Genomic DNA, 17,629 nt, shown 5'->3' on the forward strand with positions numbered 1-17,629 from the left:
AGTTATTTCCACACATTTCTAAATACAGCAGAAGTTGAGTTAGAACCTGCTCTCTTTTTGTAGGACAGATTTTAACATGATTTTGATGCCAGATATATTGGTGCAACCTTCTCCTCAGAAGAAATATTTCACATTAACTATCAAAACTTATGTTCTATAGTGGTTTTCTAACTCTTAAAAGCCATAGATTTCTGAACAGACATAGCAAATGCTACTGAATTGTGTTAAGGTAGAAAGAGAAAGAAATAACAAGGAGAATAAGGAATAAGAGATCACATATTTTCTCCTTATATCCTTTGAATAAGAGGTGCTCTTGAAGCTGTTGATAAGAGAATCTTCCATCGGATTTCTTTTTTTAATTGATGGAAAATAGCTTTACAATTTTGTGTTGGTTTCTATAGCTCAGTTCAGTTGCTCAGTCGTTTCTGACTCTTTGAGACCCCATGAACCGCAGCACACCAGGCCTTCCTGTCCATCACCAACTCCCGGAGTCCACCCAAACCCATGTCCATAGAGTCAGTGATGCCATCCAATCATCTCATCCTCTGTCATCCCCTTCTCCTCCTGCCCTCAATTTTACCCAGCATCAGGGTCTTTTCAAATGAGTCAGCTCTTCGCATTAGGTGGCCAAAGTATTGGAGTTTCAGCTTTAGCATCATTCCTTCCAATAAACACCCAGGACTGATCTCCTCTAGAATGGACTGGTTGGAACTCCTTCCAGTCCAAGGGACTGTCAAGAGTCTTCTCCAACACCACAGTTCAAAAGCATCAATTCTTCAGCACTAGCTTTCTCTATAGTCCAGCTGTTACATCCATACATGACCACTGGAAAAACCATAGCCTTGACTTTGTTGATAAAGTAATGTCTCTGCTTTTTAATATACTGTCTAGGTTGGTCATAACTTCCCTTCCAAGGAGTAAGTGTCTTTTAATGTCATGGCTGCAATCACCATCTTCAGTGATTTTGGAGCCCAAGAAATACAGTCAGCCACTGTTTCCACTGTTTCCCAATCTATTTCCCATGAAGTGATGGGACCAGATGCCATGATCTTAGTTTTCTGAATGTTGAGCTTTAAGCCAACTTTTTCACTCTCCTCTTTCACTTTCATCAAGAGGCTATTTAGTTCTTCTTCACTTCCTGCCATAAGGATGGTGTTATCTGCATATTTGAGGTTATTGATATTTCTCCCGGCAATCTTGATTCCAGCCTGTGCTTCCTCCAGGCCAGTGTTTCTCATGATGTACTCTGCATATAAGTTAAAGAAGCAGGGTGACAATATACAACCTTGACATACTCCTTTTCCTATTTGGAACCAGTCTGTTGTTCCATGTCCAGTTCTAACTGTTGCTTCCTGACCAGAAATGCTATTGGTCCAGCAGAAACAGAAGACATTAAGAAGAGGTGGCAAAAATACAGAGAAGAACTGTATGAAAAAGATCTTCATGACCCAGATAATCATAAAGGTGTGATCACTCACACTCACCTAGAGCTGGGCATCCTGGAATGTGAAGTCAGGTGGGCCTTAGGAAGCATCACTACAAACAAAGCTAGTGGAGGTGATGGAATTCCAGTTGAACTTTTTCAAATCCTAAAAGATGATGCTGTGAAAGTGCTGCACTCAATATGCCAGCAAATTTGGAAAACTCAGCAGTGGCCACAGGCCTGGAAAAAGTCAGTTTTCATTCCAATCCCAAAGAAAGGCAATGCCAAAGAATGCTCAGACTACCACACAATTGCACTCATCTCACACGCTAGTAAAGAAATGCTCAAAATTCTCCAAGTCAGGCTTCAGCAGTATGTGAACCATGAACTTCTAGATGTCCAAGCTGGTTTTAGAAAAGGCAGAGGAACCAGAGATCAAATTGCCAACATCTGCTGGTTTCTATAGTACAACATATATCAGTCATAATTATATATATATATATATAGCTTTCCTCCTGGCCTTATCCTATCCTGCCATACCACCCCTCTAGGTCATCACAGAGTGCCAGATGGGCTCCCTATGTTATTTAGCAACTTCCCACTAACTATTTTACACACGATAGTATATATATGTTAATGCTACCTTCTCAAGTCATCCTACCCTCATCTTCCTTCATGTGTTCACAAGTCCATTCTCTACTAGGGTCATCAGTACCACTTTTCTAGAATCTACATATAATGTGTTAATATACAATACTTGTTTTTCTCTTTCTGACTTACTTCAGTCTGTATAAGAGGCTCTAAGTTCATCTACGTCATTACAAATGACTCAAATTCATTCCTTTTTATGGCTGAGTAATATTCCATTGTATAAGTGTACCACAATACTTTATCCATTCATCTATTGATGGGCATCTAGATTGCATCCATGTCTGGCATTTTCTAAATATTGCTGCAATGAACATTCAGGTACATGTGTCTTTTAGAACTGTTATATTCTCAGGGTATATGCCCAGTAGTGTGGTTGCTAGGTCATTTCATAGATTTATTCCTAGTTTCTTAAGGACTCTCCATACTGTTCTCCTTAATGGCTGTATAAGTTTACACTTCCACCAACAGTGTAGGAGGGTTCCCTTTTCTCCACATCCTTTCCAGAAGTTGCTGTGTGTGTATGTGTATATATATATATATATATATATATTATGTATATATATATTTTACCATTCTGACCAGTGTGAGGTGATACCTCATTGTAATTTCAATTTGTATTTCTCTAATAATGGGTGATGATCTTAGTTTTCTGATTGTTGAGTTTTAAGCCAAATATTTCACGCTCCTCTTTCACTTTCAAGAGACTTTTAGTTCGTCTCCACTATCTGCTATAACGGTGGTGTCACCTGCATATCTGAGGTTATTGAGATTTCTTCCAGCAATCTTGATTCCAGCTTGTGCTTCTTCCAGCCCAGCATTTCTCATGATGTGCTCTGCATAGAAGTTAAATAAGCAGGGTGACAATATACAGCCTTGATGTACTCCTTTTCCTATTTGGAACCAGTCTGTTGTTCCATGTCCAGTTCTAACTGTTGCTTCCTGACTTGCATATGGGTTTCTCAAGAGGCAGGTCAGGTGATCTGGTATCCCCATATCTTTCAGAATTTTCCACAGTTTATTGTGATCCACACAGTCAAAGGCTTTGGCATAGTCAATAAAGCAGAAATAGATGTTTTTCTGGAACTTTCTTGCTTTTTTGATGATCCAGTGGATGTCGGCAGTTTGATCTCTGGTTCCTCTGCCTTTTCTAAAACTAGCTTAAATGTCTGGAAGTTCACGGTTCACATTGCTGAAGCCTGGCTTGGAGAATTTTGAGCATTACTTTACTAGCATGTGAGATGAGTGCAATTGTGTGGTAGTTTGAGCATTCTTTGGCATTGCCTTTCTTTGGGATTGGAATGAAAATTGACCTTTTGCAGTCCTGTGGCCACTGCTGAGTTTTCCAAATTTGCTGGCATATTGAGTGCAGCATTTTCACAGCATCATCTTTCAGGATTTGAAATAGCTTAACTGGGATCCCATCACCTCCACTAGCTTTGTTTGTAGTGATGCTTCCTAAGGCCCAATTGACTTCACGGTCCAGGATGTCTGGCTCTAGGTGAGTGATTACACCATCATGATTATGTGGGTCATGAAGCTCTTTTTTTGTACAGTTCTTCTGTGTATTCTTGCTACCTTTTCTTAATACCTTCTGCTTCTGTTAGGTCCATACCATTTCTGTCCTTTATTGAGCCCATCATTGCATGAAATGTTCCCTTGGTATCTCTAATTATCTTGAAGAGATCTCTAGTCTTTCCCATTCTGTTGTTTTCCTCTATTTCTTTGCATTGATCACTGAGGAAGGCTTTCTTATCTCTCTTTGCTATTCTTTGGAACTCTGCATTCAAATGGGAATATCTTTCTTTTTTCCTTTGCTTTTCACTTCTCTTCTTTTCACAGCTATTTGTAAGGCCTCCCCAGACAGCCATTTTGCTTTTTTGCACTTCTTTTCCATGGGGATGGTCTTGATCCCTGTCTCCTGTACAATGTCATGAACCTCTGTCCATAGTTCATCAGGCACTCTGTCTATCAGATCTAGTCCCTTAAATCTATTTCTCATTTCCACTGTATGATCATAAGGGATTTGATTTAGGTCATACCTGAATAGTCTAGTGGTTTTCCCTACGTTCTTCAATTTAAGTCTGAATTTAGCAATAAGAAGTTCATGATCTGAGCCACAGTCTGCCCCCGGTCTTTTTTCTGCTGACTGTATAGAGCTTCTCCATGTTTGGCTGCAAAGAATATAATCAGTTTTATACTGGTGTTGACCATCTGCTGATGTCCATTTGTAGAGTCTTCTCTTGTGTTGTTGGAAGGGAGTGTTTGCTATGACCAGTGTGTTCTCTTGGCAAAACTCTGTTAGCATTTGCCCTTCTTCATTCCATACTCCAAGGCCAAATTTTCCTGTCACTCCAGGTGTTTCTTGACTTCCTACTTTTACATTCCAGTCCCCTATAATGAAAAGGACATCTTTTTTGGGTGTTAGTTCTAAAAGGTCTTGTAGGTAGGTCTTCATAAAACCATTCAACTTCAGATTCTTCAATGTTACTGGTTGGGGCATAGGCTTGGATTACTGTGATATTGAATGGTTTGCCTTGAAAACTACCATAGGTCATTCTGTTATTTTTGAGATTGCATCCAAGTACTGCATTTTGGACTCTTTTGTTGACCATGATGGCTACTTCATTTCTTCTAAGGGATTCCTGCCCATAGTAGTAGATATAATGGTCATCTGAGTTAAATTCACCCGTTCCAGCCCATTTTAGTTCGCTGATTACTAGAATGTCAACGTTCACTTTTGCCATCTCCTGTTTGACCACTTCCAGTTTGCCTTGATTCATGGACCTAACATTCCAGGTTCCTATGTAATATTGCTCTTTACAGCATTGGACCCTGCTTCTATCACCAGTGACATCCACAACTGAGTATTGGTTTGTTTGTTTGTTTGTTTTGCTCCATCCCTTCTTTCTTTCTGGAGTTATTTCTCCCCTGGTCTCCAGTAGCATATTGGGCACCTACCAACCTGGAGAGTTCCTCTTTCAGTATCCTATCATTTTGCCTTTTCATACTGTTCATGGGAGTCTCAAGGCAAGAGTACTGAAGTGGTTTCCCATTCCCTTCTCCAGTGGACCACATTGTGTCAGACCTCTCCACCCTGACCAGTCTGTCTTGGGTGGCCCCACATGGCATGGCTTAATTTCATTGAGTTAGATAAGGCTGTGGTCTGTGTGATCTGATTGGCTAGTTTTCTGTGAGTATGGTTTCAGTGTGTCTGTCCTCTGATGCCCTCTTGCAACACCTACCATCTTACTTGGGTTTCTCTTACCTTGGACATGGGGCAACTCTTCACAGCTGCTCCAGCAAAGGACAGCCTCTGCTCCTTACCTTGAACGAGGTGAATCTCCTCACAGCTGCCCCTCCTGACCTTGAACGTGGAGTAGCTCCTCTCGGCCCTCCTCCACCCACGAACTAAGATTGTGGCATCCGGTCCCATCACTTCATGGGAAATAGATGGGGAAACAGTGTCAGACTTTATTTTGGGGGGCTCCAAAATCACTGCAGATGGTGATTGCCACCATGAAATTAAAAGACACTTACTCCTTGGAAGGAAAGTTATGAACAACCTAGATAGCATATTCAAAAGCAGAGACATTACTTTGCCAACAAAGGTCCATCTAGTCAAGGCTATGGCTTTTCCTGTGGTCATGTGTGGATGTGAGAGTTGGACTGTGAAGAAAGCTGAGCACCGAAGAATTGATGCTTTTGAACTGTGGTGTTGGAGAAGATTCTTGAGAGTCCCTTGGACTGCAAGGAGATCCAACCAGTCCATTCTAGAGATCTGTCCTGGGTGTTCATTAGAAGGACTAATGCTAAAGCTGAAGCTGCAGTACTTTAGCCACCTCATGCAAAGAGTTGACTCATTGGAAAAGACCCAGATGCTGGGAGGGATTGGGGGCAGGAGGAGAAGGGGACAACAGAGGATGAGATGGTTGGATGGCATCACGGACTCGATGGACATGAGTTTGAGTGAACTCCAGGAGTTGTTAATGGACAGGGAAGCCTGGCGTGCTGTGATACATGGGGTTGCAAAGAGTTGGACATGACTGAGCGACTGTACTTAATAATGGGTGATGCTGAGCATCTTTTCATGTATTTATTTACCATCTGCATTTCTTTGCAGAAATGCCTATTAGGTTCTGCCCACTTATTGATTGGTTTTTTTGTTTTTCATATATTGATCTGAATTAACTGCTTATGTATTTTGGAGATTAACTCTTTGTCAGTTTCTTTGCAATTATTTTCTCCCATTCTGAGGTTGTTTTTCATTATTTATAGCTTCCTTTGCTGTATAAAACTTTTAAGTTTTATTAGGCCATATTTGTTTATTTTTGTTTTTATTTCCATTAATCTAGAAGATAGGTCAGAAAGACTCTTGTTGCCATTTATGTCAAAGAAAACATACTGCATATGTTTTCCTCTTAGAGCTTTGTAGTTTCTGGCCTTACATTTAAGTCTTTAATCCATTTGAATTTATTTTTGTGTATGGTGTTATGAAGTGTTCTAATTTCATTCTTTTACATGTAGCTGTACAGTTTTTCCAGCACCACTTATTGAAGAGGCTGTCTTTTCTGCGTTGTATATTCTTGTCTCCTTTGTCAAAGACAAGGTGCTAATAGATGCATGGGTTTACCTCTGTGCTTTCTACCTTGTTCCATTGGTCTATATTTCTCTTTTTGTGCCGGCACCATACTGTCTTGATGACTGTAGCTTTGTAGTATAATTCGAAGTCAGGGAGGTTGATTTCTCCAGCTCTATTTTTCTTTCTCAAGATTGCTTTTGCTATTTAAGGTATTTTATTCTTCTCTACAAATTTTGATATTTTTCATTCTAGTTCTGTGAAAAATGCTGTTGCTACCAGGCTCCTCTGCCCATGGGATTTTCCAGTACTGTTGCCTGGAAAATCCCATGGGAGGAGGAGCATGGTAGGCTGCAGTCCATGGGGTCGCTAAGAGTCAGACATGACTGAGTGACTTCACTTTCACTTTTCACTTTCATGCATTGGAAAAGGAAATGGCAACCCACTCCAGTGTTCTTGCCTGGAGAATCCCAGGGACAGGGGAGCCTAGTGGGCTGCCGTCTCTGGGGTCACACAGAGTCAGACATGACTGAAGTGACTTAGCAGCAGCAGCAGCAGCAGCATTTTTTTTTTTTTTTTCAGCAGCAGCATTTAATCTGAAGAATGCTTTGGATGGTATAGTCATTTTGACAATATTGATTTTTCCAGTCCAAGAGCATGGTATATCTCTCCGTCTGTTTGTGTTGTCTTTGATTTCTTTAATCAGTGCCTTAGAGCTTTCTGAATACAAGTCTTTTGTCTCATTAGGTAAGTTTAGTCCTAGGTATTTTATTATTTTTATTACAAATGGTGAACCTGATTGTTGTCCTTAATTTTTCTTTATGATTTTTCATTGTTAGTATATAGGGATGCAAAGGATCTCTGTGTATTAATTTTATATCTAGTGACTTTACTAAATCCATTTATTAATTCTAGTAGTATTTTGGTGATGATTTTAGGGTTTTCTATATATAGTATCATGTCATCTGCAAACAGTGAGACTTTACTTCTTTTCCAATCTGGATTCCTTTTATTTCTTTTTCTTCTCTGATTGCCATGACTATGTTGAATACCAGTGCTGACAGTGGGCACCCTTGTCTTGTTCCTGACCTTAGAGAAAATGCTTTCTTCTTTTTTTTTTTTTGTGGTTAACAATAATGCTTGCTGTGGGTTTGTCATATATGACCTTTATTATTTTGAGGTAGGTTCCTTCTATTCCAGTTTTCTGGAGAGTTTTTGTCATAAGTGGGTGTTGAATTTTTCAAAAGCTTTCTCTCGGTCTATTGAGGTAATCATATGCTTTTTATCTTTCAATTTGTTCATATACTATTTCAATAAGAGATGTTCAGAAGATTTTGACACGAGAGTCTTCCATTGGATTTCTTTTGATGGAAGAACTCCTGTGCTCAGAAAATATTTCAAAACTAAGGATGCATATTGAGATATAATATTTTTTACATTTTATGCTGATTTCTTATAATTTCTATATTGTTTGTATAGATTTAAAGACCACAGGGATCAGGGAGAATTTAATTCATAGATTATAATGAAAATGGCTATTATAAGAAAGTGTTTCTTATGAAAATATGCAACACTCCTTTTAAAATTACACTAACTAATACAAAGATGGCCTATACAATTTTAAATTTGAGCAGCCAGTAAAATATAACCCCTAAAAGTCCTCTGCATGTTAGTATCCAGCTGACTGTGGTTAGGGAAATCAATGTTATTAAAAAGAAACAACAGTTGTAGCTATAAATTAAGAACATCATGCTGAAATTTGAGTCTTAAGAGATGATTATAGTCATTCATTCAATCAATTCATCAATATGTAAAGGAATATTTATTGAGTCTTACCGTGGAACAAGTGCTCTTCTAAGCTCTCGAGATCAAGCTTGGGAAAGTATGCAACTACTGGCTTTATAGAGTTTAGGTTTCATGGGGAGAGAGAGCAGAACACTGAAAATTGGGGAAGACAGACATTAACTAGACAATCCTTATAATTTCTGTATATGTCATCAGTATAAGCTCCAGTATCAAGGACTGTATATCAAAGGACTGCACAGCCTCCAAGGTGCTTATAACCCAACACAGATCTTAAAAACATATGCAGTGGTGCAACAAAGACTAGCACCTCAGAGACAAAGATAATGAGTATTTTAGGCCTGGGCTTTTCTCCCTCATTTGCCATAACCCCACCTTCACTTGCGATTGCATTGCCTATATTTTTCCTTCTCTAGTTTAATTCCTTGCTATTGTTGTTTTTTAGTCACTAAGTTGTTTCTGGCATTTTTGTGACCCCATGGACAGTAGCTCACCAGTTTCTCCTGTCCATGGGATTTCCCAGCAAGAATACTGAAGTGGGTTGCCATTTTCTTCTCCAGGAGATCTTCCCAACCCAGGGATCGAACCTGAGTCTTCTGGCAGGAGGATTCTTTACCACTGAGCCACCTGGGAAGCCCAATTTAATTCCTTACAGTGTGGTTTATAGTTGATGAACTTTCACTAAATACATGAATGAACTGGTTAATATGAAAAAATTTTTCACAGTATATGTCCAGTCTGTCTTGATAAGCTAATACTTTCCAAATGATTAATTAATTAGAATAATGTTTTTCTGCCTTTTTCATACAAGCTATCAAGAATCTTATACTCTTATTTTAATTCAACTGCTGGAATTTGCCTGATAAGATTTCCTGTTAAGCTTTTTATTTTCCTTACCCTATTTACTTCTTGACTTTTTTCTTTTGTCCTAAATTGTATGATTTTGGACTTATTCTTCGTGCATTTATTTAAGTAAGCTGAATAGAACAAATTTTGAATGCAGACATGTTCAAATCAATATTATTTAGGAAACTCAGTTCAGTTCACTTCAATCTCTCAGTCGTGTCTGACTCTTTGCCACCCCATGGACTGCAGTATGCCAGGCTTCCCTGTCCATCACCAACTCCTGGAGCTTACTCAAACTCATGTCCATCCAGTTGGTGTTGCCATTCAGCCACCTTATCCTCTGTCGTCTCCTTCCCCTCCCACCTTCAATCTTTCCCAGCATTATGGTCTTTTCAAATGAGTCAGTTCTTTGCATCAGGTGGCCAAAATATTGGAGTTTCAGCTTCAGCATCAGTCCTTCCAATGAATATTCAGGACTGGTTTCCTTTAGGATGGACTAGTTGTATCTCCTTGCAGTCCAAGGGACTCTCAAGAGTCTTCTCCAACACCACAGTTCAAAAGAATCAATTCTTCGGTGCTCATCTTTGTTCATAGTCCATGAAGAAAGGAAACTCAAGTAGTAGAAAATAAAAACACTAAATTAACACATAGTGTTTAATCCCCAAGCATATTTTCTTTTTCTTTGTTAGGAAATAAGTTGTAAATTTTAGTTTTGCAATGTAGAGAAAGGAGCAAAAATTATAATAATTTACTTGTACAAAAAACTTTCTTTTCCTGATTATAAAATTTTTTTAAAAATCATTACTGTGGAAAACATAAAAAAGGAAGAAAATTAATACCATTTCTAAAATTTTTGGTGTATTTCCCTCTGATTATGAAAAGAGAATGATGTATGTTTTGAACTTACATTTTTAGTAACAGTTTGGGACCAGATTACTTTTCATTGAAATATATCACAAGCCTTCTCAAAATCCTGTAAAACTTTCTGAAGCATTACTTTTAGTGACTGCATCTCATCCTCACTTACTGAACACTCTCCTCTCATCATCCATGTAAATTGCTTTATTTTTTAATTGTGTATTCCTAGGATGAAAGCTTACATACAGTGATCTATCATAAGTTTTTTGGATTTTATATTTCTTTTGGGATTCTCCTAGAATTATAGGGCCAACATACAGGGTTTGTTTCTTTGCTTGTTTTTGAAGATTAAGAAGATAGTCCAAAAGAAATATATATTTACATCTCTCTCATTGTCCTATAGCTTTTCATCCTACAAACCGACTCAATTTGTCAAAAACTAAAGCAACTGACCTCAGATATGATCAAATTAATTAAAAGAAACATAGCACCATTATTGCCTTTTTTTTTTTTTTTAGAATGCTCTGCTTTCATTAGAGAACTCATAGGTTGTACCAGCATTAGTCTTTACAACAGCAGTGTGTTGACAAATCATATTTAGCATAAGGTTAGCATCTCTCTACACACACATTGGCCTTTTTCATGTGTTTTAACACTGTGTGAATTCCATTTATGAATGTCTTCTCTGTTTAGAGAGCTGGAGAATTTAAGTCATTTTAAATGTTCAGTGTTGTACTGTACCACCATTTCTGTAGTTGATCATACCTTTATTGAAGATGGTCACAGGGTGTTACCAACTCATTCATTCACTTATTCATTTTTATTTTAGTCACTTAAGTATTTACTTACCTCCCAAATTGTCCTGGGAACTTCATCTATGTACTGGGTATATAATTATGAAAAAAAAAAAGTTAATTCTGTTAAAGTGTTTGGAAGTTTTACATAAAAATTACTCAAATGAGCAATTTAAAAAATTAACTATAAAACATAATAAATAATACCCTTTGGAGCATAGGAAAACAGTAATAGAATAATAGAAATAATAATGACTTTGACAATTAAATATCACATCTTTCCCTGGTGGCTCAGAGGTTAAAGCATCTGCCTCCAATGCAGGAGACCCGGGTTCGATCCCTGGGTCGGGAAGATCCCCTGGAGAAGGAAATGGCAACCCACTCCAATATTCTTGCCTGGAGAATCCCATGGATTGAGGAGCCTGGTGGGCTGCAGTCCACGGGGTCACAAAGAGTCGGACATGACTGAGTGACTTTGCTTACTTACTTACTTCGTGACTAACAAAGCCAGCAACAGTTCTATTTTGAGACATAAAAAGACTGTCTAGAGTCACCCAGAATCATGAGAATAATGACACTGCCAGTGATACAGTAATATTTTATTCAAGTTTCCTCACTCAGACTGTTGGCAAATAGAAAATACAATGTTGAGAAGACACATAATGAATATAAAGAAATAAATTGTGAAACCTTTTTTTGTAGTGCTCTATAGAATATAACTGCTGGTCTAATTTTCATGATAGTACACCTGTTTTGAACGCTTCACTTTACAACAGAATTTTAGTTTTTCTGCATTTAATTATTCTGATCATTTGGTCTAAGAAGTTAGACCAGGAGCTATTATGATGAAAATCTGTGATGGACATGGGGATGCACTACCCAGGTCTCATTTCAAGGAAGAACTTGTTGGCCAGCTACACAGAGAGAAGTCAGAAGACAGCCTTCAGCTTTCAGCAAACTGAGGGTCTGCCTCAGCTGCAAAGACCACTTTACTCAAAGGCAAACCCACCCCCAAAGCAAGGTGTCCCTGGTGAAAATGAGATGACGATATACAGGCCCTGCTATTTCAACCAGAAGTGAGACTTCCTCCAGAGCTCTCTGTTGGTCAAGGCACATTACAGTGTGACTTCTTCCTCTCACTAATCCTACTCCTTCCCATGCCCTGCACCACTTTCAATCCCCTTTAAACATCTTGCACCGAAAATTCTGTAACAGCTGTGCTTCCAGAGGACTCAGCCTGGGACAGTGACTGACCTAAGTTTTAAATGAACATCTTAACATGACACCGCGGTCTAAGGTGGATGTCTGAGATCCCATGCAGAAGCTGCAGTTTCTGAACTACCAAACAGGCCTTGATATACCATGAAGAATTGCATTGCTAAGAAAATACCCATTGCAAAGATATCAAAGAGAGCATTACAGGGATCAAACACAGCTTTCTGAATTTTATAAAAGTTTACAGATATGGATCAGTTCAGTTCAGTTCAGTTCAGTTGCTCAGTCATGTCCGACTCTTTGCAACCCCATGACTTGCAGCACGGCAGGCCTCCCTGTCCATCACCAACTCCCGGAGTTTACTCAGACTCACGTCCATCGAGTCCGTGATGCCATCCAGCCATCTCATCTTCTGTTGTCCCCTTCTCCTTCTGCCCGCAATCCCTCCCAGCATCAGAGTCTTTTCCAATGAGTCAACTTTTCTCATGAGGTGGCCAAAGTACTGGAGCTTCAGCTTTAGCATCATTCCTTCCAAAGAAATCCCAGGGCTGATCTCCTTTAGAATGGACTGGTTGGATCTCCTCGCAGTCCAAGGGACTCTCAGGAGTCTTCTCCAACACCACAGTTCAAAAGCATCAATTCTTCAGTGCTCAGCTTTCTTCACAGTCCAACTCTCACATCCAAACCTGACCGCTGGAAAAACGAGAGCCTTGACTAGACAGACCTTTGTTGGCAAAGCAATGTCTCTGCTTTTCAATATGCTATCTAGGTTGCTCATAACTTTCCTTCCAAGGAGTAAGCATCTTTTAATTTCATGACTGCAATCACCATCTGCAGTGATTTTGGAGCCCCCCAAAATAAAGTCTGACACTGTTTCCACTGTTTCCCCATCTATTTCCCATGAAGTGATGGGACCAGATGCCATGATCTTCATTTTCTGAATGTTGAGCTTTAAGCCAACTTTTTCACTCTCCTCTTTCACTTTCATCAAGAGGCTTTTTAGCTCCTCTTCACTTTCTGCCATATAATTCCATAAAATGGCACATGTAAAATGTTAATCTGAGTCCTGAATATGAGAAGTTATTTCAGTCACTTGGTAAAAATTTCTAGGTTTCAGACCCTGCCTTGAGAAGGCACTGAGGATCCAAAATAAATGTTAGGCCATGCAAGGAAAGAATCCATACACACATAATAAGACTAAAGTTTCTGTGGGTGCCCAGTTTGTGTTTGTTAGAACTGAATAGCAGATAAATAAGTAGGCAGCAAACAAACAAACCTCAATAGCAGAGAACTGTGACGGAGAAATTAATGTCCTCTAAGGCTTCATGCTTCTCTGCTCAAGGATATAGCTAGAAAGCACTACCCAGCGGAAGTCACAAAGGGAAAATAAGAATGATGCACGGTGTCATCTGTGCAGGTTACTAAGGACAGACTTCACTTTTTCCATGAGACTTGTTCTCCTCAAGCATGAGCACATTACAAACTAATCATTTACATAAAACACTCTGGAGTCTTGCTGACACAGGAGAGGATTTGTGTACATTTTCAAATTATTCTTTGTTATTCCTGATAGGGACACACTACTAGGCCAGAGTTGTGTCTTAACAAAAAAGCCAAAATCCATTCACAGGCATAAAAGTGTGAATGCTAGATCCAAATAAGACATGAGAGTGTTTGGGGGAATCTGTAGACTGGCAAAGATTTAGAATACGCAGCCACTGTCCAGGACCAGCTCCAATAAATGGCAGAGCCCAGTACAAATTGAAAACTCTCCTTATTCAGAAATGGTTAGAATTTCAATACAGCAACCAGATAACATTAAACCAAATGTGGAGTCCGCCTGAGTCTGGGCCCAGTATAGTACATAGGTAGGAAGCCTATAAAGCTGCTTTGCCACTAACCTCACTCAGTGGTGGAGAGGCCAGGCGCATTTTGTCTACTTGATATGACTGACACAGAACGAGCACTCAACATATGTCTGCTAAGTGAATAAAGTAAGGTGCTGACTAGGATTTATGTTTTACCCATCACACACAGCCAGTTAATGAAAGGGGATCTCTTTAGACAGCATTATCCTTCTTGCCTCCTGAATGGTGCTTTAGACAATACTGGTGGTCCTCCAGCTTCCCTGGTTTCAGTCTGCTCTGGTATGATCTAGCTTTGTTTTGTAACCAATTCATTTTAAAAAGTGTATATATATATTTTAAGTGTTTTGCCTTCAATTATCTTAGTATCCTTGTGAAAGAGAGCATGTTTACATAAAGTGGGTATGTGACTTGTATAGAATTTATGAGAAACCAGAGAGTGATATCCAGTGTTTAATTCTACATTTTGATTCAACAATTAACATTTGATGTTCTGGTTTTTATTAATGAGATGTCTTGGAGATATTGCTTCCCAGGTGGTGCAGCGGTAAAGAATCTGCCTGCCAATGCAGGAGATGCAGTTTTCATCCCTAAGTCAGGAAGATCCCCTGGAGGAGGGCATGGCAACCCACTCCAATATTCTCACCTGGAGAATCCCCACGGACAGAGGAGCCTGGCAGGCTACAGTCCATGGGGTCATGAGTCAGACACGACTGAGCTACTAAGCACAGGACAGCACATATATATACATACACACGCACATATATATATACATATACACACACATATATAATTATCATAAATTCTTTTGGCCAGTTTATGAAAATACATGCACTACAAATAAAGTAGAAGTATGAACCGAACAATGTGGATGGAAACATAAGTCTGGAGAAAAAGGTACTATGCAAGCATAGTCTATAAGAGTCAGTATGCATACTTGACAGAGATTCCTAAAAAGCAAAATGAAGACATGATTAGCTACAAAATTCTCATTGATTATAGGAACATAGTTGTAATAAATAGATTGAAAAAGCAGGACTTGTAAATTCAATTATAAACAATGTGTTTTCTTTTGCTTTTTGTTTTCCTTTGGGGCCATTTCTTTCTTTTCCTCTGAATGGAATTTTGGTCAAGTCTCATTAATTTTGAATCACTACCAGGTGATAAAAAGTCCTCTAGTCAGTAATTTAAATGTCTAATCGAGCTATTTAAATGCCTAAAGGAATCAATATGTTAGATTTTATCAAAGTTTACTCCTTTTACCAGCTTGCACAAGCCATGGGCCAGCCCCCAGCAGAGAGAGGGCATGGTGGCTTCTGCTCTCTTTCTCTGCCTTGTGTGTGTGTGTGTGTGTGTATATATCTTTGTGTGTTTTCTATTCTCTATCATGCTAATAATGGTTATCAATTTTTCCAGACAGTTTTACCTTTAAACAGCAATGTGAGCTCTTACCCTGGATTCCATGCTTTAGGGTGTCTCCTATTGACTATCTTCTAGTCTTGCCCAGCTACATGGGATGAAGAGATTATGCAAAACAAAGAGGAATACTTTTTATGAATCAGTATTCTCTATCCTCACTATGCTAGAAATATGCCAGACCCTGCTACTCTTTGTCCAAATGATGCCAACCCTGAATTTGGTCTGTTCAGGGCACTTCCCTAGGGGTTGCCTTCCTAAGAGGGCTGATCTGCTGGAGTGATCACACCCTGGATTGGGGGTTGGCCAAGAGCCAGTTGTCTGTAGTAATGAGGATGAAATGTGGACATATGGTTTCAGGTATTTGTATGCATGTTTGTTAGTGAGATTTCTCACAGTGCTGAAAGAAGCTGGGGCAAAAAGAGAAGAGAGACAGGCTACAGGCTTTCCCAAAATTTCCGGAGACCAATGGCGGGTTTTCTACATGCTGCCAGTTTCTAGCACTGGACCAAAATGATGTTAAGAATTTCAAATTTAATTCTGGTCTCTTGGATATTTAGGGATGTATATTTTTGAGGTAAAAATAACAGAGCATATTTTATCTAAGAGTGTTTTATTTTAATTCATAGAACTATTTAAACATATGATGTTTCTTGGGTCCCTCAAATATTATAGGTGAATCTAGCGCCAAGATCAGGTGAGGTACAGATGCTTAACAAAAGAAGAGAAGGACGAAGAATGTCTTACTTGACTAAAGCTGTAATTATGTGTCAAGCTCTCTAAGACTCACAAGTTTTTTCAGAAATGATTCATTTTCTTGTGGGACATTTTGTGGGTTTTCAAAACCCTTACCTTACTAGAGAAAGGCAACATCTATAATGGTCAATATATTTATTCTTTTAAGAAATATCTGTGTTATCTTGCTCCTTGCCTCTCTATGTGATATTCTGTGTCAGTCTCTAAGACAGCCCCATACCAGCTTTCTATTTTATGTAGTATAGCTATGTTCCGGCAGAAACTTCCATAAATACTTCCTTCTAACAACATCTGGCCTAACATGGCCATCTCTCTGTTTCTCTGTTGTGAGAATGATTAGGCTTCCAGTCTCTCATCTTTGAGACTTCCTAAGCTTGGTTGAATATCAGTTGATTTTTGCTTACACATATCAGGGGAAACATTATACTTTCTCCAAAAGGTCTTCTTAAAGTTTTTCTATTTTGAATAGAGATGAGAGGGGAGGAAACCACTAATGGGATGGGGTCACACACAACCAACTTTTTTCAAGGAATCATCCTTTAACATCCTAACTGATATATATCCTTATTGTGATGATGAGGTAAGAATTGCAGGACAAGTTTTCTATAAACTTAATTTGCAAGTGATATTGTGCTTAGTGGTCTTGACTTCAAGTTAGTCTATGACATAAATCACTTTGGCGTTTCACTTAAAACTGAAAATTAAATGGTTGCACTTTAACATTCTTTTAAAATGCATATGATTTAATTTTCAGGAGGAACAAAGCTTTATTTCCTGATACATAGATATAAAGATATTTATAAAGTCTTTATATAAAGGATCTTACTTATAATAAATAAGTATGATAATAATAGCAACGAGAATTTCACTAAGTACATGATGCAAAGTACAAGTCAGAAGGAATTCTGAGAATGCCAAATACGTAACTTAGAGTATATAAAGAAGGGTTATTTTATCAGCGATGGTTCTGAGAATTCAGTAAAATATTGTGAATTCTTTGCAAATTTATGCATATTTTTATGAAGAAAAGATCCTTTGCTTATTGTTATTCTCATAAATTCAGTCACATGAAAGTAGTTTAAAAAATTGACTGAGAGGGTAACAAGATTGGTATAGCTTATACAAATTATGGAACTTCACCATAATTTTCCCCTGATAAGATGGTCATCAATAAAAATGGTTGAAATATCAATAGACATCAGATTGATTAGGACTTAATTTTTGTCTCATTTTCTAAAGCAATTTTGCTCTTCTGACGTTTAACTCAGTTCAGTCACTCAGTCGTGTCTGACTCTTTGAGACCCCATGAACCGCAGCAAGCCAGGCCTCCCTGTCCATCACCAACTCCTGGAGTTCACTCAGACTCACGTCCATCGAGTCCGTGATGCCATCCAGCCATCTCATCCTTGGTCGCCCCCTTCTCCTC

At 38.7% G+C, this 17,629-nt stretch overlaps 1 non-coding gene across 1 annotated transcript; it reads left to right on the forward strand.

Moving 5' to 3' along the window:
• Positions 1 to 11,231: 11,231 nt before the first annotated feature.
• Positions 11,232 to 11,303, forward strand: TRNAW-CCA (transfer RNA tryptophan (anticodon CCA)). The gene has a single exon. It is a non-coding gene; the product is annotated as a tRNA-Trp (tRNA).
• The last annotated feature ends 6,326 nt before the right edge of the window (positions 11,304 to 17,629 follow it).

The sequence above is a fragment of the Ovis canadensis genome, chromosome 2 (genome assembly GCF_042477335.2).
Source record: "Ovis canadensis isolate MfBH-ARS-UI-01 breed Bighorn chromosome 2, ARS-UI_OviCan_v2, whole genome shotgun sequence".
NCBI classification, from domain to species: Eukaryota; Metazoa; Chordata; class Mammalia; order Artiodactyla; family Bovidae; genus Ovis; species Ovis canadensis.